This window comes from Mesocricetus auratus, unplaced genomic scaffold (assembly GCF_017639785.1).
Source record: "Mesocricetus auratus isolate SY011 unplaced genomic scaffold, BCM_Maur_2.0 Super-Scaffold_6730, whole genome shotgun sequence".
Taxonomy (NCBI): Eukaryota; Metazoa; Chordata; class Mammalia; order Rodentia; family Cricetidae; genus Mesocricetus; species Mesocricetus auratus.
In genome coordinates, this window is record NW_024429184.1 from 57,162,142 (window position 1) to 57,188,453 (window position 26,312).

Below are 26,312 nucleotides of genomic sequence, written 5' to 3' on the forward strand. Positions count from 1 at the left end.
CATGAGAGATCTAGGTCAGAGATTTTGCTTGCCAACTCTGTCAGGCGGAATAACAGCCACTGCCAAAGAGGAAGTCACCATTCAGATCTTCAAAATTTCTTGATCTGTTTCTGGCATGGCAGAGAGTGTGGGGGTATGATTAAAATAAGGGCTTTGCAATGGGGGCATTATCCTGGTCACCTACGTGGTGCTGGGCTAATCCATCTTGTTCTTAGGAGTGGGAGTCCTTTCTAGGGTAGTCAGAGAGATGTGATAGGAGATAAAGAGGCTGATATGGCCTTGAAGACGTGGAAGGAGCTATGAACCAAGAAGTGTGTGTGGCCCCTACAACTGTGAAAAGTCAGGAAACAGAATGCCCCAGGTCTTTAAAAGGGAGCAAGGCCTGCCAACAAGCTGAGTTTAGCCCCAGGAGATTTTGGTCAGACTTCTGACCCACTGAGCTGTAAGATAATCAATTTGTGCTGTTTTAAGTCAGATTTTGTGATAATCCCTTACAGCAGCAAAAGGAGACAAACAGAGCAGCCCACAGGCTTGCTCTGGTATGCTGTCAGGAAATTTCACATAAAACTGTAGTTACAATTTCTTAGAAACTCAGAAGATCTGTTAACTTTGGGCCACATTTGCATATCAAAACAATCTACAAAAATTAGAGAATGCTTCCTTTTCAGCACAGGACCAATTATCCTGTAGTTTTCACTGCCTGATGGCTCCAATCCTCCATTGTCTCCTTATACATCTATCCACCACAAAGAGTTGATTTGTAACACAAGATTCAAAATAACCTCACAAAGTTTTCTGGACTCATAGCATCATGTAAGAGGGTAGATAATTCCACCATTGCCAGTGATGCCTTAGAGATGTTACAGTAGCCCACATAAGTCTTCTCTGCCAGAATGAGATGACCAGGTACCATCCCTGACTGGATGAAGCAAGCCTGCAGTGATGTGGCAGAGTTATGACACTGGCTACAGAAGAAATGAGGGCTTCCATTGGATGCCAGTAACTGTATCCCCATCCCCAAAAAGACATTTCTCCCATGATTCTTTGAACAAAATTTCATTCCATATCATTAAAAACAAAATAAAACAAGAACCAATACTCACCTGTTGCTATGATAAAACACCATGGCCAAAAGCGACTTGGGAATAAAAGGTTGATTTCTTCTTACAGTTTGTGGTCCATCATCCATGAAAATCAGGTAGGAGCTCAAGGCAGAAGTCTAGAGACAGGAACTGATGCAGAAATGAGAAATGATGCTTACTTTTTCTACAAGTTCTCAATGGAACTGTGTACTTTAGTATTTTTAAACTGTAATCTTTGTTGTTCTTACTCAAGGTATTCATGCCTTAAGAATCTGGTCCTTTTTATTGTTGAGTACTACTTCATCCACAACACAAGTAAAAGCTTTCTGTATGTACATTCATCTGTTGATATTTTTGGTTTGCTACTGGCTGGGGATTATTATTAATAAGCATGCTATGGACATAGATAGGTATAAAGTGTTGTGAGCAGGCCTCCTTTACTCCAGAGTCAACAGCTAGAAATAAAACCAGCATGGTTGATGAATATATGGGATTTAGGTTATGAAATACTGCCATTTCTAACTTGTCCCATCATTCTAACATGCAGAAAATGTGCATGTATTCCTGGCTTCATTTCACCAACACTTGTATTTCTAAACAGTCTAAAATTAGCCAACCTAGGAGATGTGAAGTGATATCCTAGGGCTTAATTTATGTTTCCCCAATATTTAGTGTCCATTTAAACACCTTCCCAGGGGGATGAGATTGGTGCTCACTAAGTCCAGTGCCTTATTAACATGCAAGATCTGTGTCCAATCCCCATCACCCACTGCATATAGCTATCATCTCAGAACTCTGGAGACAGAGGAAGGAGGATGAGGAGTTCAGGGTCATTCTCAGCTACAATGTGGCTTTGGAGTCAGTCTGGGATACATACGACTCTCAGAAAGAAGAGGAGGAAGAAGAAGAAGAAGAAGAAGAAGAAGAAGAAGAAGAAGAAGAAGAAGAAGAAGAAGAAGAAGAAGAAGAAGAAGAAGAAGGAAGGAAGGAAGGAAGGAAGAAGAAGGAAGGAAGGAAGGAAGGAAGGGAAAAATAGAATTTACAAAGTTGTAGACATGATAATGAATGTGTCTCTCATTATTTGACTTATTACACTATGTGCAGTATTTGGGATTCCCTAAGTCAACAGAAGATGTAGGAGATATAATAAATAATATAATAAAGCATATAAGTGTATTTTTGTTCCACAGTATCAAGGCTAAGAATTAAAAGCAAGGGGAACACAACAAAACAAAATTAAATGGGTGGTGGTGGTGAGTTTGGGGTGTCTCAAAGGCAAAGTGCTAATCTGTTATACACAACGTCCTGGCTACAATCCCTCATGTAACAAATAAAACAACACAAACAAGGAAGTAAACATCCATTGCTAGAGGTCAAGGTTAACCTGGGAAGCACCAAGAGGAACGCAATGCAATCAAACACCTGCTCCTGCCCCTGTGATGTCTCTGTGCACCTCTATTCCTATTTACACAGATAGTTTTCTCCTTTGACCGAGCTGCATATGTGCGTTCTTCCTGTAGTCTCCATGGAATTCCTGGGTCAGGTATGTGCTATAGATATCCCATGATGTATGGCATCTCTCTGTGTTCTCAGTGGTGTCTGTTGAAAAGCAGTTTTTACTTCTGATGAATCCCAGTATATCCTTTGCCCTGAGAATTTTATGGTGACTTCATTAGAAATCCTTGCCAATCCCAATGTTTCAGATTTTCCCCGTTTCCTTTTCTAAGTTTTTAAAAAATAATTATTATTTTTTATTTAAATTAAAAACAATCTCATTTCACATGTCAATCCCAGCTGCATCTCCCTCCCCTCCTCCCTCGCCCTCCCCACTAGGTCCCCCAGGCCCACACCCAATCTCCACTCTGATCCCCAGGGAGGGTGAGGCCCTCCAGGATGGACCTCCAGTGACTGTCATTTCATCTAGGGCAGGACCTAGGCCCTCCTGCAAGAGTCCAGGCTGAGAGAAACTCTCATATTGTGGCATGGGAACTCAAAATCTATTTGTACGCCGGGGATAAAAACTACCCAAGGCACTATAGATTATCTAGGCCTCCTCACTGACACCCACATTCAGGTGGTCTGGGACAGTCCCATGTTTTCCACGCAGCCATCCATCTGGGGTCAAAGAGCTCTCCCTGGATCAGGTCAACAGTTTCTGTGGGTTAGACCAGCCCAGTCTTAACTGTGTTGCCCATCAGTTCTGTCTTTCTGACACTGGACTCCAAGAGTTCAATTCAGTGTTTGTTTGTGGGTATCTGCCTCTGCTTTCATCAGTCACTGGATGAAGGTTCTACTTCCTTGACCCTGTGGCAGTGGCACTGTATGCTGGCACTCCCATGATTCATGTCTAAAATCCATAAATGACTGATTCATACCACGTTTCTCTTTTTGTGACTAGGTTACCTCACTCAGGATGGTTTTGTCTAGTGCCATCAATTTGCCTGCAAATTTCAGGATTCCATTGTTTTTTTCTGCTGAATAGTACTGCATTGTGTAAATGTACCATATTTTCTCTATCTAGTCTTCAGTTGAGGGGCATCTAGGTTGCTTTCAGGTTCTGGCTGTTATAAATAATGCGGCTATGAACATAGTACAGCAAAGGTTAACTCAAAAAAATCAGTGGCCCTATTATATACAGATGATAAGTTCTCTGAGAAAGAAATGAGAGAAATATCACCCTTTACAATAGTCATAAACAGTATCAAATATCTGGGGATAATCTTAAGCAAAGAAGGGAAAGATGTGTATCAAAAGTACCATGAGTCTCTAAAGAAAGAAATCAAAGAGGATACCAGAAAATGGAAAGATCTCCCATGTTCTTGGATTGGTAGGATCAACAAAATAAAAATAGTAATGTTGCCAAAATCATTCTACAGATTCAATGCAATCCCTATCAAAATTCCAGCACAATTCTTCACAGACCTTGAAAGAACAATAATCAACTTTATATGGAAAAACTAAAGACCCAGGGTAGCCAAAACAACCCTATAAAATAAAGGAATTTCAGGAGTCATCACCATACCTGACTTCAAGCTCTAGTATAGAGCTATAGTCCTGAAAACAGCTTGGTACTGGCACAAAAATAGACAGGTAGCCCAATGGAACAGAATTGAAAACCTTGATTTTAACCCACACACCTATGAACACCTGAGTTTTGACAAAGAAGCTAAAATTATACAATTGAAAAAAGAAAGCATCTTCAACAAATGGTGCTGGCATAACTGGGTATTGGCATGCAGAAGATTGCAGATAGATCCATGTCTATCGCCTTGCACAAATGGATCAAAGATCTCAACATAAATACAACCACACTGAAACTCTTAGAAGAGAAAGTGGGAGATACTCTTCAACGAGTTAGTACAAGAGACTACTTCCTGAACATAACACCAGTAGCACAGACACTGAGATTGACAATTAACAAATGGGACTGCCTGAAACTAAGAAGCTTCTGTAAGGCAAAGGACACAGTTAACAAGACAAAATGTCTATTTGTATGCCAGGGATAAACACTACCCAAGGTACCATAAATTATAACCTATCCAAGAGCATGGGAGATCATTCTACCTTCTGGTGTCTTCTTTAGCTTCTTTCTTTAAAGACTCAAAGTTCTTGTTATACAAGCCTTTTTCTTGTTTGGGTAGCATCACCCCAAGGTATTTTAGGTTTTTTGTGGCTATCATAATGGGTGATGTTTCTCTGATTTCTTTCTCAGTCCTTTTTTTGTCTGTATATAGTAGGGCTACTGATTTTATTGAGTTGATCTTGTATCCTGCCACTTTGTTGAAAGTATTTATCAGCTGTAGGAGTTCCCTGGTAGAGTGTTTTGGGTCACTTATGTAAACTATCATATCATCTGCAATAGTGAAAGTTTGGCCTCTTCCTTTCCAATTTATATCCCCTTCATCTCCCTTTGTTGTCTTATTGCTCTAGATAGAACTTCAAGTACGATATTGAAGAGATATGGAGAGAGTGGACAGCCTTGTCTTGTTCCTGATCTTAGAGGAGTTGCGTTGAGTTTCTGTCCATTTAGTTTGATGTTTGCTGCTGGTTTGCTTTATATAGCTTTTATTTTGTTGAGGTAAGTTCCTGTTATCCCAGATCTCTCCAAGACCTTTATCATAAATGGGTGTTGGATTTTGTCAAAGGCTTTTTCAGCATCCAATGAGATGATCGTGTGAATTTTGTTTCTCAGCTTGTTTATATGGTAGATTACATATGGATATACATATGTTGAACAAACCCTGCATGCATGAGTTGAAGCCTACTTCATCATGGTGGATGAGTTTTCTGATATGTTCTTGGATCTGATTTGCCAGTATTTTTTTCAGTGTTTTTGCACTTTGGACTCCCATAGAACAATGTGAGGTGCACTCTCACCCTGAACTCTTGGGGAAGGGTCTAGGCCCTGCCCTATATGAAATGACAGACTATGGACACCCCCATGGAGGGCCTCACCCTCCCTGGGGGAATGAAGGGATAACGGAGGGGGGTTGGGGAGAGGGCACGGGAGGAGGGGAGGGAAAGGGACAGGGACCTGAACTGACTTGTGAAGCAACCTTGTTTCTTATCTAAATTTAAACTGGAAAATAAAAAAAAAGAAACAAAGGTCCTTTATCTAGTTAATATCAATAGGATGGCCGTGTGTGTGTGTGTGTGTGTGTGTGTGTGTGTGTGTGTTTGTAGATTCCATGAAATTCTGTACATAGGAAATTATATGTAAATGTATCTGCAGATAGGTACGTTTCTATTTAGACTTCTTGTTGTTCTGCATTTTTATTCTTACTTCTTTCCCATCATCATGACTAATGCAAACAATGAGAAAAGAATGGTTATAGAATTCTCAGTTCTAGGGGGAAAATATTTAACTCACTAGCTTTTTGTGTTTGGACATGACCCTTTTCAGATTAAGGAAAGTATCTTCTATTTTTAATTTGCTGAGAAACTTTGACATATAATTATTTTTCTTCATTGTGACTAAGATCACCACGTGCCACAATCAGTAATCAGTCTATACATATTTAAATATTAGTTCTCTATGACTTACGTTTCAAAATGTATACCATATTGCTGTCTACACATGATCAAACATGGATATGGCAAAACTATTATTGTTACTATTGCTATTGTTATAATTACTGATATATCAATCAAGAAATGTTCTACTTCAAGAGCATTTGTATATGTGTGTGTATGTATATATGTGTGTCTGTATTATGTATGTATGTGTGTATACATCCCAATAGTTTTAATGCTCTGAAAGAAATCATTGCTACTTACTTACACATAACACTGCATGGTATACAGGTAGTTTTAAAGTGAAATATCCTATTTTGTCTATAAAATCTCTGAGATTGGTTAAATAAGATTTATAAAGCAAAAGTCCCCCGAAACAAACAAACAAAACCACCTTTGCTTTGTTTTACCAAATGCATTCTACCATGGGTGATAAATGATAAACTTCTCAGGAAGGATGCTACCACAGACATGAGTTCCTAATGTTCAGGTTTCTGCTCTGTGCTTCTGAACAGTTCAGTGTCTGTAGGGATTGGAAGAAAGTGTTGCTAACAACAGTGACATGGAATTCTTTCATGCTTAGTGTACTTGACATTCATGTGGGAAGTCACATTAAGAGTGTTGAGTCAGTAATCTCTGTTACTACATGACACTCCCTTTTCTGAGAGCCAGATTTGGATTTAAGTTCTAAGAATTTTTACTATCTTAATTATTTTTGTTACAGTAAAAGTAAATTCTCAAAAATAATTGTGCTCCTCTGAAGCTATGTTCTAATTCTAAAATGTCTTATATTGTATCCATCAAGTGAGGAAAGAAAACAGAATGACTATCGCTGAGCTATATTTTACTTGAAGTTAAAAGATAATATGCAATTTTTGGACCTTCCCTTTTCTCTCTATTTCCCATATTCAATCCCTCAGTCTCATCCTGTATCTCCTGTGGATCCCACAGATCTTCCCCTTCTTATGTTCTTCCCCCTAAACGGTTTCCTTATCTCAGACCAGAAGCCCAGCAGATAACCCATGACAACCCAGGGTAGTAGGCTGAAGACAGACCCACACCACTCCAACTCCTGAGATCCAATGCCCTGCCTAGCCAGATCCCCAGCTCTATAGCAGAAAGCCTGCTGTGGTCTCCATTTACTCTCAGATCCCATCTCCAATGGATCACAAAGGCTGTCCCACTTCAAACTTCCCTTCCCTAACTCATCCCAGTGTTCTACCCCCAAACACCAGCAGACATTCATTGTGAACATACCATCTGAGCAGGCCAGGAAAACAGGCAACTAACAACAGTCACATTCTCTAAAAATCAAGAGAAGAAACAGAAATCATGGAACAAAATACCCATAATAAACAAAAACAAACACAGAAATCAACACTTAGTTATATAATCACCCTAAAGACAGTTGGCTAGACACCACCTTAAAAACACAATTAATTAAAGTCAGAGAAATGTGTCACCACTAGACCCTAGCTATCCTACAAAAGTAGGCCCTGAATAGGGCGGCATAGCTGAAGCACAAGAAAAAAACTTAAAATCAACTATATTAAGACAATAGAAGACCTCAAAGAAAGAATGAAGAAATCCCTTTTAAAATTGAGGAAAAAATTGGAGGAAATGAATACATCCCTTAAGTAAAGCCAAGAAAGCATAAACAAACTGTTGAGAGAAAATAATAAAATTGTTCAAAACATGAAAATGTAAATAGACTCAATAAAGAAAACACAAACTGAGAGAATTCTGGAAATGAAAAAAGTTAGGAGTTTGAATATGAAATATTGAAGAAAGCACCACAAACATAATACAAGAGATGGAAGAGACAAACTCAGGCATTGAAGATAGAATAGAAAAAGACAGATGCATCTGTCAAAAAATATCAAATCTAAAAATCAGAAAACACCTATGAAATCTGGGACACTTTGAGAAGACTAAACCAAAAAATAAGAAGAATACATGAGGCAAATCCAGCTGAGGCCTAGGGATTGCCAATGTGGTTCTGATTCCTGTGGGATCCAACACACCCAAAGACTGCCAGCATCCTAGTCCCTTCCTCCATCCACCAGACCAGGTAGTCCTGGGCCTGTTTCTGACCTGCCTTCTGCTGCCCTGCAAAAATCCAGCTGAGGTCTGGGGACTGTGCACTGCAGATACCATCACAACGTGGTCCAGCCCATCCTGAGACATCCATGGCCCTGGTAATAGTCCTCCATCCATGGGACAAGGAGAGCCAGATGGCCTCAGTACAGAATTCTGCCAGAAATTCAAAGAATAGCTAATACCGATTCTCATCAAAGTATTCCATGCAATAGAAGCAGTAGAGTCATTATACGAGGCTTCAATAACCTTGATACCCAAGCCACACAAAGACATGACTAAGAAAGAGAACTTCAGACCAATATCCCTCATGAACATTGATGCAAAGATACTCAAATCGGATCCAAGAACACATCAGAAAACTCATCCACCATGATCAAGTAGGCTTCATTCCAGGGGTGCAGGGATGGTTCAACATATGAAAATCCATCAGTGTAATCCACCATATAAACAAGCTGAGAAACAAAAATCACATGATCATCTCATTGGATGCTGAAAAAGTCTTTGACAAAATCCAATACCCATTCATGATAAAGGTCTTGGAGAGATCAGGAGTAACAGGAACATACCTAAACATAATAAAAGCTATATACAGCAAACCAACAGCCAACATCAAGCTGAATGGAGAGAAACTCAAGGAAATTCCTCTAAAATCAGGAACAAGACAATGCTGTCCCCTCTCCCTATACCTCTTCAATATTGTACTTGAAGTGCTATCTGGAGCAATAAGACAACAAAGGGAGATCAAGTGGGATATAAATTGGAAAGGAAGAGGTCAAACTTTCACTATTTGCAGATGATACAATAGTTTACATAAGTGACCCAAAGAACTCTACCAGGGAACTCCTACAGCTGATAAATGCTTTCAGCAAAATGTCAGGATACAAGATCAACTCAATACAACCCTACTCTATACAGACAATAAAAGGGCTGAGAAAGAAAACAGAGAAACATCACCCTTTACAATTGCCACAAACAGCATAAAATACATTGGGGTGATGCTACTCAAACAAGTGAAAGACCTGTGTCGCAAGAACTTTGAGTCTTTAAAGAAAAAAACTAAAAAAGATACCAGAAAATGGAAAGATTCCTATGCTCTTGAATTAGGTAGAGTCAACGTAGTTAACATGACAATTTTGCCAAAAGCAATCTACAGATTCAATGCAATCCCAAACAAAATCCCAGGACAATTCTTCACAGACCTTGAAAGAACAATACTCAACTTTATATGGAAAAACAAAAGATCCGAGGTAGCCAAAACATTCCTGTACAACAAAGGAATGTCTGGAGGCATCACCATCCCTGATTTCAATTTCTATTACAGAGCTATAGTCCTGAAAACAGCTTGGTATTGGCACAAAAATAGACAGGCAGACCATTGGAATCAAATTGAACACCCTGATATTAACCCACACACCCATGAACACCTGATTTTTGACAAAGAAGCTAAAATTATACAATGGAAAAAAGAAAGCATCTTCAACAAATAGTGCTGGCATAACTATATGCTGGCATGTAGAAGAATGCAGATAGATCCATGGCTATTGCCATGCACAAAACTAAATTCCAAATGGATCAAAGACCTCAACATAAATCCAACCACACTGAACCTGTTAGAAGAGAAATTGGGAGGTACCCTTGAATGAATTGGTACAGGAGACCACGTCCTGACATAACACCAGTGTCACATACACTGAGATCAACAATTAATAAATGGGACCTCCTGAAACTGAGAAGCTTCTGTAAGGCAAAGGACACAGTCAACAAGATAAAAGGGCAGCTCATAGTATAGGAAAAGATATTCACTAACCCCACATCTGACAGAAGGTTGATCTCCAAAATTTACAAAGAACTCAAGAAGCAAGTCTCCAAAACACAAAAGGATACAACTAAAAGGTGGGGTGCATAACTAATTAGAGAATTCTCAATGGAGGAGTCTAAAATGGCTGATAGACACATAAGAAAGTGCTCAACATCCTTAGCCATTGGGGAAATGAAAAGCACAACAAATCTGAGATACCATCTTATGCCTGTTATAATGGCTAAAATAAAAAACACCAATGGAAATTTATGCTGGAGAGGAGGTGCGGAGAAAGGGGAACACTTCTCCACTGCTGGTAGGAGTGCCAATTCGTACAGCCAATTTGGAAGTCCATATGGAGATTCCTCAGGAAAATGGAAATCAGTCTACCACAAGATCTTCAATTTCACTCTTAGGCATATATCCAAAAGATGCACTTTCATACAACAAGGATATCTGTTCCACTATGTTCACAGCAGCATTATTTGTAACAGCCAGAGCCTGGAAGCAACCTAGATGCCCCTCAACTGAAGAGTGGATAGAGAAAATGTGGTACATTTACACAATGGTGTACTACTCAGCAGAAAAAAGCAATGGAATTTTGAAATTTGCAGGCAAATGGATGGCACTAGAAGAACCCATCCTGAGTGAGGTAACCCAGTCACAAAAAGACACACATGGTATGTACTCAGTCATATATGGGCTTTAGACATGGATCAGTGGAGTGCCAGCCTACAATCTCACTTCCAGAGAGTCTGAGAAACATGTAGGATCCTAAGAGAGATATGCAAGGTACCCCAGAGAAGGGGAATGGAACTGTATCTCCTGAGCAGATTGGGAGCATGGGGGAGTGGAGAAGGAGCTGGGAAAAAGAAAGGGGGAGAAGAGGAGAAGTGAGGAGGACATGGGGGAGCAGGAAGGTTGAGTCAGGGGAGAGAATAGAGGTGAGCAGAATGGGAGATACCATAATAGAGAGAGTCATTATAGGTTTGAAGAGAGATCTTGCACTAGTGAGATTTTCAGAGATCTACAAGGATGACACCAACTGGAAATCTAAGTAATAGTGGAGAGGCTACCTTAAATGCCCTTCCCTGATAATGAGATTGATGACTACTTGTATGCCATCATAGAGCCTTCATCCAGCACCTGATGGAAGGAGTGTCAGACAACCACAGCTAGACACTGAACTGAACTCCTGGAACCCAGTTGCAGAGAGGGAGGAGTGATGAGCAAAGTAGTCAAGTCCAGGCTGATGAAACCCACAGAAACTGCTGATCTGAACAAGGGGGAGCTCATGGACCCCAGACTGATGGCTGAGAGGCCAGCATGGGACTGATCCAGACCCCCTAAATTTGTGTGTCAGTGAGGTGGCCTTGGAGATCCATGGGGCCTCAGGTGGTAGATCACTATTTATCCCTGGCATACAAATTGCCTTTGGGTGCCCATTCCACATGGAATGGTGTCCTCTCAGCCTGGACACATTGGGGCCCTGCCCCAGATGAAATAACAAACTCTGGAGATCCCCGATAGAGGGCCTCACCCTCCCTAGGGAGGAGAGTGGGGATTGGGTGGGAGTCTGGGGGTGTTGATGGGGAGTAGGGTAGGAGAGGAGGGAGAGGGAACTGGGATAGACACGTGAAGCAAGCTTGTTTTTAATTTAAATTTTAAAAAAAGATCTTAAAAGGAAGAATAGATGAAGGAGAAGAATACCAGATCAAAGGCCCCGAAAATCCAGCCACACTGAACCTGTTAGAAGAGAAAGTGGGTGGTACCCTTGAACGAATTGGTACAGGAGACAGCTTCCTGAACATAACACCACTAGCACAGACAGTGAGATCAACAATTAATAAATGGGACCTCCTGAAACTGAGAAGCTTCTGTAAGGCAAAGGACACAGTTAGCAAGACAAAAAGGCAGCCCAAAGAATGGGAAAAATATTTATTAATCCCACATCTGACAGAGGGTTGATCTCCAAAATTTACAAAGAACTCAAGAAGCAAGTCTCCAAAACACCAAAGGACCCTATTAAAACGTGGGCTGCAGAACTAAATAGAGAACTTTCAATAGAGGAGTCTAAGATGGCTGAGAGGCACTTGAGAAAGTGCTCAACATCCTTAGCCATCCGGGAAATGCAAATCAAAACAACTCTGAGATACCATCTCACTCCTGTCAGAATGGCTAAAATCAAAAACACCAATGACAATTTATGCTGGAGAGGATGTGGTGAAAGGGGGATACTCCTCCATTGCTGGTGGGAGTGCCAACTGGTTCAGCCACTTTGGAAATCAGTATGGAGATTCCTCAGAAAAATGGGAATAAACCCACCACAAGACCCAGCAACTCCACTCTTAGGCATATATCCAAAAGATGCCCATTCATACAACAAGGATGTCTGTTCACTATATTCATAGCAGCATTATTTGTAATAGCCAGAAGTTGGAAGCAACCTAGATGTCCCTCAGCCAAAGAGTGGATAGAGAAAATGTGGTACATTTACACAATGGTGTACTACTCAGCAGAAAAAAAAACAATGGAATCCTGAGATTTGCAGGCAAATGGATGACACTAGAAGAAACCATCCTGAGTGAGGTAACCCAGTCACAAAAAGAGAAACATGGCATGTACTCTCTCATATATGGATTTTAGACATAGATCTAGGGAGTGCCAGCCTACAATCCCATGGCCAGAGAGTCTGGGAAACAGAAACTTCATTCAGTGGCTGATGGAAGAAGAGGCAGACTCCCACGGCTAAGCACTGAGCTGAACTCAAGAAAGCCAGTAACAGAGAGGGAGGACTGATGACCAAAGGGATTAAGACTAGGCTGGTTTAACCCCCAGAAACAGCTGACCAGACAAAGGTTAACTCTTGAATCCCAGGCATTAGCCTGGGAATCCATCATGGGACTGACCAAGACCCCCCTGAAAGTGGGTGTCAGTGAGGAGGCCTAGGTAATCCATTGAGCCTTCAGCAGTAGATCAGTACCCATCCCGAGTATACACACGGACTTTGGACTCCCATCCAACAATGTGAGGTGCACTCTCACCCTGAACTCTTGGGGGAGGGTCTAAGCCCTGCTCTGTATGAAATGACAGACTATGGACACCCCCATGGAGGGATTAACCCTCCATGGGGAAATGAGGGGATAACGGGGGGGTTGGGGGGAGGGCACGGGAGGAGGGGAGGGAAAGGGAAAGGGACCTAGAACTGACTTGTGAAGCAACCTTGTTTCTTATATAAATTTAAACTGAAAAATAAATAAAAAAGACAAATAAAAAATGCCCCGAAAAGTATTATCAACAACATTATAGAAGAAAACTTTCATAGCCTAAAGGAGACGACTATCAAGGTTCAAGAAGCATACAGAATACGAAATAGAGTGAACCAGAAAAGAAAGTTCCTGTGTCACATAATAATCACAACACTAGACATACAAATTAAATAAAGAATATTAAAAGCTGCGAGGGAAAAAGACCATGGAACATAATGGCAGACCTATCAGAGTTACACCTGACTTCTCAATGAAGACTCTAAAAGGCAGAAGAGTTTTTACACAAGTTCTATACCATAGATGCCAGCCAGACTGGTATATACTGGAAATTTTTCAATTACCATAATGAAAAAATTAAGATATTTTCATGATAAAATCAAATTTAAGCAATATCCATCTATAAACCAAGCCCTACAGAAGGTGCTAGAAGGAAAAGTTCAACCTAAAGAAAATAACTACATTGATGAAAACAGAAAATAATCTCACATCTGGAAAATCAAAGTTAGGGAAAAACACATATACATACTACCACCACTACCCAGAACAACATCAAAATAACAAGAGTAAAGAATTGTCATTCCTTTGATATCAATAACCTCAATTCCCCAGTAAAAAGACACAGAATAGTAGAAAGAATGTGAAAACAAATTCACTCTTCCACTTGGAAAAAAGTTATTCCAAACAAGAGGGACTAAAACACAAGCTGCTGTACCAACTTTAATATCTAACAAAATAGATTTCAAACCAAAAGTAATCAAAAGAGATAGAGAAGGACACAACATACTCATCAAAGGAAAAAAATCCACCACGATGACATTTCAATTTTAACATTTATGCTCTCAGAACAAGAGCACTCAAGTTTGTGAAAGAAACAGCTTAAATCACATATTGACCCTCACACACTGATAGTGGGAGTCTTCAGTACTCTCACCAAGGGACACATTATTCAGATAAAAACTAAACAGAAAAATACTGGAGCTAACAGAAGTTATACAAAAGACTTCACCTACACACAAAATATATACCTTCACCTCATCACTCCATGGAACTTTCTCCAAAAATATGACCACATAGGCAGACACAAATCAAGTCACAACAAGAACATTGAAATAACTCCCTGCATCCTATCAGGCCATCACATATGAAAAGCTGGAAAGGGTCTACACAATAGAAAACTTTAAAACTCATCCAAAATGAAACTGTCTATTGAATGAAAAATGGATCAAGACAGAAATAAAGAAATGAAAGACTTTCTAGGACTCAATGAAAATGAATGCACAGCATAACCAAAACCTATGAGAAACAAGTAAAGTGGTTATAGGTGAAAAGTTTATAGAAGGTAAGATTTCATCCTAGCCACTGAACAGTACACCTGAAAGCTCTAGAACAACATGAAGCACACACAAGAGGAGCATATGGCAGGAAATGATCAATAAAATAGAAACAATGAGAACAATACAAAAAAATCAATGAAATGAAGAGTTGGTTCTTTTAGAAAATCACAAGATAGAAAAACTAACTAAAGGATGGAGAGAGAGAGAGAGAGAGAGAGAGAGAGAGAGAGAGAGAGATAAATTAACAAAAGCAGAAAAAACTCTTGTTGTATGCAGTCTGAAGTAATCTGTGAAGGTGGCTTACTACTATCTTGACCCAGAAAACCCTGCAAAATCATGAAAAGCAAGAGGGTCCAATCTTCGCGTACATTTTAAGATGGCCAGGCCATCAAGGGTATGCATATTTGAAAAGCTACCAAGTATCTGAAGGATGCCACTTTAAAGAAGCAGTGTGTATAGTGATGGACTTAGTAGGTATGCCTAGGCCCAGCAGTGGAGCTTGACTCAGGGTTGGTGTCCAGTAAGGAATGCTGAATTTTTGCTGCACATCCTTAAAAAAGAAGAGAGTAATTGCTGAATGTAAGAGCTTAAATGTAAATTCTCTAGTCATTGAACATCCAGGTGAACACAACACCTAAGATGTGCCAGTGAGTTTATAGTGCTCATGGACACATTCACCCATCCATGAACGACACCTGCCACAATGTGATGATCCTCACATAAAAGGAACAAATTTTTCCAAAGTGAGAAGAGGAGGGTGCACAGAAAAATATATATCCCAGAAGAAACTGAAGAAATGAAAACCTACGGCAGGGGAATAAGTTCAGCATAACGTAAATGAAGATAAAAGTAAAAACAAACAAACAAAAAAATCAAAAATCTCAGAAATGAAAAAGGGGTCTTTAAAACAGACAGCTAGGAAACACGGAGGATCTTAAGGATATACTTTTAAAGCCTGTATTTTACCGAATTGGAAAACCTAAAATAAAAAGACACTTTTCTCAAAGATACCATTACAGAAGTTAAATCAAGATCAAATAAACAATTTAAATAGACCTATAATACCTAGTGAAATAGAAGAAGTCATTAAAAGCCCCCCAACCAAAATAAAGAAACAAATAAAGCCTGAGGCCAGATGGCTTTAGCGCAGAATTATACCAGACTTTTAAAGAAAAGTTAATACCAGTGCTTCTCCACTTATCCAACATAAAAGAAACAGAAGGAACATTGCTCAAATCATTTTTATGAGGCCACAGTTATTCTGATATGCAAAACACATAAACATTCAACAAAGAAAGAGAATTTGCCTTATGAACATAATGCAAAAATACCTGCAAACCAAATCCAACAAAACATCAAAAATATTTTACACCATGATCAAGTAGGCTTCATTCCAGAGATTCAAGGATGGTTCAATATATGAAAATTAGTAAATATAATACACAATATAAACAAACTGAAAGAAAAAAATCTACAGGATCATTTGATACAGAAAAGGCCTTGGTAAGGTTGAGTCAGGAGAAGAATGGAGGAGACCAGTATGAGAGATACTATAATAAAGGGAGTCATTGCAGGTTTGAGGAGAGAGCTAACACTAGTGGGATTTCCAGAGATCTACAAGGGTGACACAAACTGGCAAACTAAGCAATAGTGGAGAGATTATCTTAATTGCCCCTCCCTGATAATAAGATTGATGACTACCTTATATGCCATCCCAGAACCTTCATCCAGTAACTGATTGAAGCAGAGGCAGATACCCACAGCTAAACATTGAACTGATCTCCTGGAACCCAGTGACAGAGAGGGAGGAGTGAAGATCCAAGGGGTCAAGACTGTGCTGGTGAAACCCACAGAGACAACAGACCTGACAAGGGCGAGCTCTTGGACTCCAGACTGATGCCTGATAGGTCAGCATGGAACTGATCCAGACCTCCGAATGTGGTGTCAGATATGAGGCCTTGGCAATCTCTGGGGTATTGGGTAGTAGATCAGTGTTTACCATGGCATACTAATGATCTTTGGGGGCCCATTCCATATGGAGGGAACCTCTCTCAGCCTGTACACATGGGTGTGAGGGCATAGGCCCTGCTCCAGATGAAGTGACAGACTCTGGAGATCCCCATGGAGGGCCTCACCCTCCCTGGGACATGGTGTGGGTATTATGTGGGGGTTTGGAGAGGTTGGTAGAGGGGCAAGGGAGGAGGGGTGGGAGAAGGAGCTGGGGTCGACATGTGAAGCAAGCATGTTTCTAATTTAAATAAAAAGTACATTGAGACAAAAAGAAAATCCAATACCCCTTCATGAATAAAGTCCTGAAGAGATTTGGAATCAAGGGACATACCCAAATATAATAAAGTCCGTTCCACTAATCCCAGGAACATGACAAGGCTGTCCATTCTCTCCTTATCTATTCAATATAGTACCTGAAATTTTAAATACAGCAATAAGACAAGTGGAGTAGATCAATGGCATACAAATCGAAAAGAAGTCAAAGTATTATTATTTGTAAATGATATTGTAGTATTTATAAGTGATCCTAAAAATTCTGCTGGGGAACTCCGATATCAGTAAACACTTTCAGTGAAGTTACTGGATATAAGATTAACTCAAACAAATCAGTAGCCCTCTTATATAAAAATTACATATGGGATGGAGAAACAATTCTGAAGAGTAAAAGAACTACTGGAGGTCTCACCATTCCCAATTTCAACTTGTACTAAAAAGTTATAATAATAAAACCAGCATGGTATGGGCATGAAAACAGACTCATTGATAAATGGAATTGAATTGAAGACTCAGACATAAAGCTATACATATATAGATACCTGATTTTTGATAAGGAAGCCAGAAACACACACTGGAAAAAGAATTCATCTTCAACAAATGTTGCGCATAAAACTGGGTGTCTGTACATAGAAGAATGAAAATAGATCCACACTTATCATCCTTCACAAAATGTAAGTTCAACTGGGTCAAATACCTCACCATAAAACCAGATATATTGAACCTGATGTAAGAGAAACTGGGAATGCACTTGAACACATTTACACATAACACAGCTTTCTTAACAGAACCCTGATAGAGTAGATACTAAGATAAACAATTAATAACTAGAATTATTAAATTAATTAATAATTAATTAATAAAAAGAACCTAATGAAACTGAAAAACTTCTGTAGGCCAGAGGACCCAATCAGTTGTTCAGAGTGGCTGCCTGTGGAATAAGAACAGATTTTTTAACAAATTCACATCCAATACAAGATTAATGTTATACACACACACACACACACACACACACACACACACATATATATATATATATACTCAAGAAACTAGATATCAGAAACCAAATAATCTAATTAAAAAAGAGAGTAGGATCTCAAGAGAAAGTTCTCAATAGAGGAAATTCAAATGGCAGAGAAACACTTGAAGAAATGTTTAGGATCCTTTGGCATCAGAGAAATGCAAATCAAAACTACTTTGAGACTCCATCGTATACTTGACAAAATGATTAAGATCAATAACACAAGTAAAAGCTAATAATGGCCAGGATGTGAAGCAGGGGGAACACTTCTTCATTGTTGGTGGCAGTGTAAATTTGTACAGCCACTATGAAAATCAGTATTGCAGTTCCTCAGAAAGTTGGGAGTCAATTTACCACAAGACCTAACTATACCATTATTGGACATATACCCAAAGGTGACTCCATCATACCACAAGGAAACTTGCTCAATCATGCTTATAATGGCTTTACTCATAATAGCCAGAAACTGGAAACAACTTCAATACCCATCAACTGAAGAATGGATAAAGAAAATTTGGTGTGTTTACACAATGGAATATTCCTCAGATGTTTTTTAATGATATTAAAGAAATTTTCATGAAAATAGATGGAACTAGAAAAGATCATCCTGAATGAAGTAACTCAAGCCCAGAAAGATAAATATGGCATGTATTCACTTATAATTAGATATTAGCCATTAAGTAAGTAATTACCAAACTACAATCCATAGATCTAGAGAGGTTATGGAAAGAGAAGAGGTCTAGGGGGGAACAAATGGATCTCCTTGGGAGAGGGTGAATAGAATAGATTTAATAGGCAGACTGGTGGCAAGTAGGTACAGGAGGGAGGGTATCAGATGGTGGGAGGAGATGGGATCAAGGGAGAAAGAATATGGGTAGAGAAGGCTGAAATTGTTGAGAGGGTTTTGAGGAGTGGCTTGGAAAGCTAGTGCAGTGGAGACTTTCTGGAATCTGTGAAAGTGGTGCTATGAGGACTCCTACTAGTAGGGGTTATGTAACATCAACAGGTCATCTCTTGTCACCAAACAAAGGCTTCCAGTGGAGGAACTGGGTTGTATTCAATTGAGTTGTTGGCCAAGGAGGTTCCATGGAAATTTCCAAACAACACAGGCTGCTACTAAGACAAAGGGTTGCTCTCCACAAACTGACCACTGGATTCACATTGAAGAAGACAATACCCACACAACTCTTTGAACACAGAAAAGTCAAGCTGGTGAATACATGGAGCCCTTGTCCATTTATTCTAGTCTCTTTGGTGAGAAATGGCACTGGTACTCTTCAGGCTACCAAAAAAGAAATGTGAAAAATAACCAACACAACCCAAAACCTTTGACTTACCTAAAATCTGTCCTGCCTACAAAATATGCTAGGGCATTAGTGGCCCCAAACCTATGGGAGCAGCCAACAAATATCTGATTTTACTTAAGGTCTACAAGAATGAACCCATACTTGACACTGCTTGGGCAACCAAAAAACAAGAGACTTGGAGTAAAACTAAACACTCCTTATAAAAAAATCAATAAAATGGTATTCTGTTATACTCATAGATCAGTGCCTTATGCAGGCATCATCAGAGAGACTTACCTTGGACAGCAGATTGGAAAAGATGTAGTCTCACAGCCAGACAATACATAGAGATAGAGTCTAAATGGGAGGTCTCCATCAAATCTCTCTCCTCTCCTAGGAGCTCAGGGAATCCCTTGGAAGAGGAGGCAGAAAGATTATAAGGGCCAGAGGGGTGAAGGACACGAGGAAGAACAAGACCCTCTGAATCAACTAAGCCCGGTACCTACAAAGTCACAGAGACTGCAGCAGCTAACACAGGGCATACTTGGGTCTTCACCAGCACCTCTGATTATATATTATAGCTATTAACTTAGTATTTTTGTGGGACTCCTGACTGTGAGAAAAAAAAAACTGAGATTTCAAGTGTGGACCTGTACACTCATTCACATTAGGGAGATTAGTCAGAAAATCAAAGGTCTGTTGCCTCCCCCTGTTTATCCTGAGAGATGGAAATCTCCCTGTGGACCATGGCTGTCTTGTTCCCAGCTTACTTGTCTCCCTTTAGCGACACCAACACAGAATAGCCCCAAGTAAATATTTGGTGAAGGAATGAATAGAACATGTGCCAAACTAAAAGGTATCAGCTCCAGCTCTAAGTGAATTAACTTGTGCTTTTTCAATTTAATGCCAGAAGAGCTTGAACATCAGAACACATGCTGGGGAGCAGGTCATTCTTCTATTAGATGCTTTACTTATCCCTACATCTTTCAGACAGGCAGAGGCAATGTGCTCCAGGAAGGAGAGTGGGATGCTGGGTGTCGAGTCTCTAGGGTTTAATTCCCAGCTCCAAATCTCACCAGCTTCAAGGCCTTGGGCAAGTCACTTAACCTCTGTTCTGAGCAGAAATAATACCACCTCCTCCCAGGAGCAAACCAAGGCAAGTTTGATTGATGGCTTAGCTCTTGGAGTCTTTGATGAAATGTGCTGAATGGCTGCCAAGTATTACGACTGCTAATAATAATAATGTTTTCCTAACACAGTCCCACGGAGCAGTATAAATTGGTAACAAGGGACAGATTGCCCCAACTAACCAATTCTTTGTGAAAGAAGGATGAAAGGCTTAATTCTGCAATGGCATCCTTTTCTGCTGTTTGCTCCTTCTTTATAAGAAGAACAAGTCATTACGTGTCTACCTGAGGCTTCCTTACACAGGAGAATGCACAGAAAGTGGAAGCAAGCTCATCCCCAGGAACAACGTGGAACAGCCATGCTTCTTAGATAAGTTGCCAATATGATTTTTTTAAGGAGGTAATTATCCAGCCAGAAACTTTGTCGATTGTGATTTCATCATTTATAAGCTTTCTCTGTATCCTAAATGAAAACCAAAAGAAACTAATCCATCAATTCAGTCTCACGTCCACTACCAAAACCAGAAACATTCTTTCTTCCTGACCTTAGGAGCCTTGTTCTTTCCCTTATATTTAATACAGTGTAAAAGTTGAGGTTTATAAAATATTTTCCTATTTACAAAAAATATGCACTTACTCTGGAAATTTGAAAGAGAGTTATAACATAAATGATTAAAACTTAAGATGTTTATGCAGTGTGTTAATTAAAAGTACATTCTTTCCCTAGAGTGGCAGAGTTCAATGCTATATATTTATTTCTGTGTCCCTTGATTGCCTCATTTTCTAAGTGAGATAGTAATGCCTATCTTCCTGACTGCTGCAAGAATTAAGTTAAGTCTACATGTGAAGCATTTAGTAGTACCTGACACAGACTGCTGCTCCATGAATTATCCTTGTTATTAATCATTCACAATTTCTAAACTTACACATGAATTTTCTTTTTTTATTTGGAACATGAATTTTCTTACATCCTACTTGTTAATAAAAATGAAATCTTAAGAGTTGTGATGGTGGCTCAGTGTTTACAGCACCTGCAGGTGTGAGAAACAAATTTGAGATCACTAGAAACCACATAAATCCCAGGTGGGTAAGACAGCCTGCCTATAATTCCAGTACTCTGTGACTGGAGACTGTGATTCCCAGAATAAGATTCCCAGAGAGACCAGCTGTATTTGGAAACTCACTTCAATTTTGTTTTTCTTGTTACTGTCCAGTGGTTGTCCTTTATACATTTCAACCTTGCTTTTTGTTCTCTGACTCACCTCCAAATCAAGGACAATTATTCCTTAACTAAGATTAAATTCAAGGTACCATGTGCAATCATTTTGATAACAGGAAGGTAAAAAAGAGAGAAAGAAAAAGAAAAGGAAGGAAGGAAGAAAGAAAGAAAGGAAGGAGGAAAGAGGAAAACTAAGCCATTGTTGTCAATATCTGCCCCTTACTGTTAATGTAGCTGGCACCTACTGTTAATAGGAACATCGTTCATGGAGGGCAGGCAGTGGTGTATATCTAAATTCTACATGTAAAGCTGTAATTTCATTGAGAGATTCTCATGACAATGATAAATGATGTCACCAGTAAGCTATGCTTGAATTACAACTTTAATTATTTACACCTGGGTCTGAATTATTCCTATATTATACCTGTCACAGCATTATCTTGGCCTGGGTTTGCTAAAAGGACCACGATGATAATTTATTCCACAAGTGAGTCAGGTAGCACAATCTGCTGGCATGAGCTAAGCACTTCAGATAGGGAGGAGTGTGATGCCTACTGGAGTTGGTTAGAGTATGGAGTTTGCTTTGGAAATGCACATATATAAAAGAGGTCACGTTGGGTGTCCAGGATTCTATAAAAGGTATCCCAAGAACAAGTAAAGAAAGAGAGACCATAAATTTTAAAGAGAGGGGGAATGGGGTCAAAGTACATGGTAGGGAAAAATGATGTAATTATATTATACTCTCAAAACTATTATAAAACAGAAAATCAATCTCTCTCTCCCTCTCCTCTTCTCACCTTCTCTCTCCCTTCTTCTCTCCTTGTCTAGATCTCTTGACACATCCCTCCTCCTCTGCTTACTTTGAGTTTGCTTGCAGATACCCTGAAATTACTTTGATAAGGAACTCAGAACATTTATTTTAGGTGTTTACCTGGAAAAGAAATATTGAAACAAGTACAATTCTCAGGAAAAGAACATAAGATTGCTCTTTGGCTTCAGATAGAAAATGAAAGGAGTCAGTTTCACACATGGCAAAAAAAAAATTGAACCAATAATTAAAGTGAGTCATTAGAATTGCTTATTGTTCTTCTTTCTTCTCCAAAGAGAGCAGTTCCATTTTGTGTTCTAGCAATGGAAGAACTTACATCCCAGAAACTTACACTCCTGATACCTAGTAGATGTGTATAGCCTCCTACCTGACTCAGAAAGCTGAGAATTGCTTTTTGTAAATAATTTTGTATCTGTCCATGTACTTGTCTTTGGAACCACATATGGTTTACTAGAGAAAGAGTCTCTGTACAAACTACAGATTTAGAGAGAAATATCTTATACTGTTCAAAAGACTTTTACAAAAAAGTTCAAAAATGTTACATGTGAATTGAATTTTTACTAAAATATGCTTGGAGAGCTCTTAAAATATTCATGATCCATTTTCTAATCATCATTTAAAATTCTTTGGTTTATAAAGATAAGCTTTAAGGATAAGCAAGAAGAAATATCTACATTAGCTCTAGGTGGTCAGTGTGATTTATATCCCATACTAGAAACACTGTAAAGTTGGACAAATGGTTAACTAGTCTTGATCCACATTATTTACATTTAATAACTGGCTCAGAATCTTATCCAAGTCCTTGGAATTTGCTGCACAATTCTTCTCACAGTTTCTCAACCTTTTAATATGAAGGAAATCCTTTAAAAACTGGCTGGAGTTTTGGCCTCGGCGCATGTTCCCTCTTGGCAAACTGAAAAAGTATCTGGGAAAGTATCTGGGAAATCTACCTCCTGCTCTGGCCCATAAGTATTATATCACAATACTCCTTCAGGACTGCCGTGTGTCAGCCTATATTGCTGTGACCATAAAATCACATGTAAACCCAGAAAGAAAAATTAAGAAAATACACATCTGATTTAAAAACAATTATGTCCAGTCAGGTAATTCAAACCCAGAAAAATAAACACAACTTTCTCATCTGCAGTTTCTCGCTCTAATTATGATGTGAGCATACATCAAAGAATTAACACAGGGACAATATAAAGGAACCATGGGAGATAACATGAGAAAGGAATAGCAGAATACAGGTGATATGAAGGAGTAAATGGGAAAAATAAGAAGCAACACTGTAATAGGTAAAGGGGATGGGAAATCTATTAAGGAGAAAGAAGGAAGAGGGGCAAATAATAACAAGGTTATTTGATAAAGCCTTGAGGAATCTCATTATGTTATATTTACTTAAAAGTATATATAGTATACACACACACACACACACACACACACACACACACACACACTTATACTTCTTGGGCTGACAAAGTTCCCTACTAGAGCCATGTACTATATAACAAAATTCCAGTAACAGACATAAGAGAACTCTATTTAAGTTGTTTGGCAGGACAGTCCAAACCACCCAACAGCAATATAGGTGATTACTATTGCCCTTATTGCCTCTCAGAGGTTGGATGTAATCCCTTGATGCTGAAGATGCACATTTAAGACATGGGACTCAGATGATACAAACTGGATCTAACCTGAAAGCCTTCTTTCTGTGATCTTCTTCCCATAGTATAAGGAAGAACTAGGCAAGCTGCCAAGGCAGGGAAGCATTCAATTCACCTACTCAGATGTGATGACTATGAACCACCACAATGACCAGTATGGCAAGTTATCCCTAACCATGCAATGGTGGCATTCACATGTTGTTGATAACCAACAGCTGTCTAATTGGAGTAAAGGCTCATTTAATGGAAAAGAAAACTTTTGCCTTGGACTATAGAGCTAAACAACTTCTTTTGTAGATCCAAGTATCCTGGAACTGTATGTTGGCATTTTGGGGCAACATCCATGTGGTTGTTATTCTATCCATGTGGCTTGTTATTATGCAAAAAGCCCAAGAAGATGGCTGTTTAGTCCTGGATGTGCACTTATTGCTGCTACTCATGATTTGGTACAGTGTCCTGGCTGAATATTGCAAGTAAGGTCCAGCAAAGGACTAGAAGAGAGTTCTCTTTTCACATTTCTCAGAACAATCTCATTAGACATAAGCACATGAGATAATCTGAATTTTCAATTGTTGCTATTGTTCTTTTTATCAAGGCCTTCCAAAAATCTTCCATTTATCTTACTTATCGCCCCAGTAGTTTTGTAGCTGTCCAAACTTGGTTCCTATTTGCAGGGATCCTTCTAGTACAGCCTCCTGAGTCACTAGTATTGCAGAGGTGAGTACTCACTATGCAAGCAACACACTTCACATGCATAGACAAGGGTCCAAATCAGTCTTTTATAACCTCCACTTAAGGCACAGACCACAATTGTGAAAACGTCTTTCCCTGTGTGTTGTGGGATCTGTGTGAAGATATATTGATGTGATTGGTTTTAAAAAGAGCTGAACAGACAATACCAAGGCAGGAGGTATAGGCAGGACCCCTGGACAGAGAGAGGAAGTAAGAGGCACAGAGGAAACACTAAGGAGATAAGGAAGGATTTGGACATACAAAATGAAAGAAATGAAAAAGGCTAGATGGTAAAATGTAGATTACTAAAAGTGGGTTAATTTACGTTATAAGAGCTAGTGGGAAAAGCCTAAGGTAAGGCCAAACTTTTATAATTGATAAGAAGTCTCCATGTCATTATTTGGGAGCTAGCTGGTGGGACAGAAAGACTGGTTACACCTGTGTTCAAGTGATTTATCTCAAGAGAACTCAGCCTTGACTTTCTGTAACTCTGCAATCAGATTTAGAGGAAATGTTTGTTTCATAGACATTCCCATATAGAGAAACCTTAAACTCAGGGGTAGGCTACTTATGCTTGAGATTGAGAAGTAACCCAACAGAATTCTTTCAGACACAAAGGCTCAGAGGGCAAATAGAAATGTCTGAGCCACAAACACCATCCTCAGGAACAAAATAGGTCCCAGTAACAAGTATGTAGGCTGCTTGTTATTATGTAAGGCATTTGAGCATTGTCATTGGTAAAGTGAACACAAATAGAATCTGGTTTAGGTGTGGTTGGAAAAAGAGACTTTGTAAGGCATAAGGATCAGTTCCAGTGGAGGAAGACAGGTCAGTATGAGCAGAATGAGGAAGACTTGAAGGCAGCTTGGTCACAGAAAAAAAGGGAAAAGTTATGTACAAACTGTACCAACTTATAGGACTCTCCAGTATTTTAGGAGTGATTTTATCAGAAAATGTGGTTACAATCAAAAGAAGTTTGGTAGATCCCCAGAGTGCAGTCATGCTTCTCCCAGAGGACTTTGAACCCAAAAATCAGAGACAAAATATCCTTAAAGCTGTCCTTAAGGCTTGAGCCACTGTCAAGTGGACATTTTATGAAAATCAGTAGAAAACACCAGAGTGACACCTTTTCTGTGTGAATGGGTGTGAAAGTTCAATAGTGGCTGAGGACTCTACCTGTCCTCTGCTGTCTAAAGTAAGGCATCCAAGAAACACATGGAGCCTGGCGGCAGTGGCGCACACCTTTAATCCTAGCACTGGGAGGCAGAGGCAGGTGTATCTCTGTGAGTTCCAGACTTATATAGTCTCAGTTTTTTAAAGAGAGGAAACTGAGAGACAGTAATTGAATTGATATGCCCAAAGATATTTAAACAAAACCAGGTTCATACTTTCTGCCTCAAGAATCTGGACTCATGAGCACTATGCTATACTGTCTACCTCACCCTGTAGTTGAGAGAAGGATTGGGCTGTCTGCTGGGAGACTTGTTCCTGGGTGAGATTACCTAAGATAGAGAAGGCGCAGAGTGAATAGTATTTGTGTGGAATCTCCATG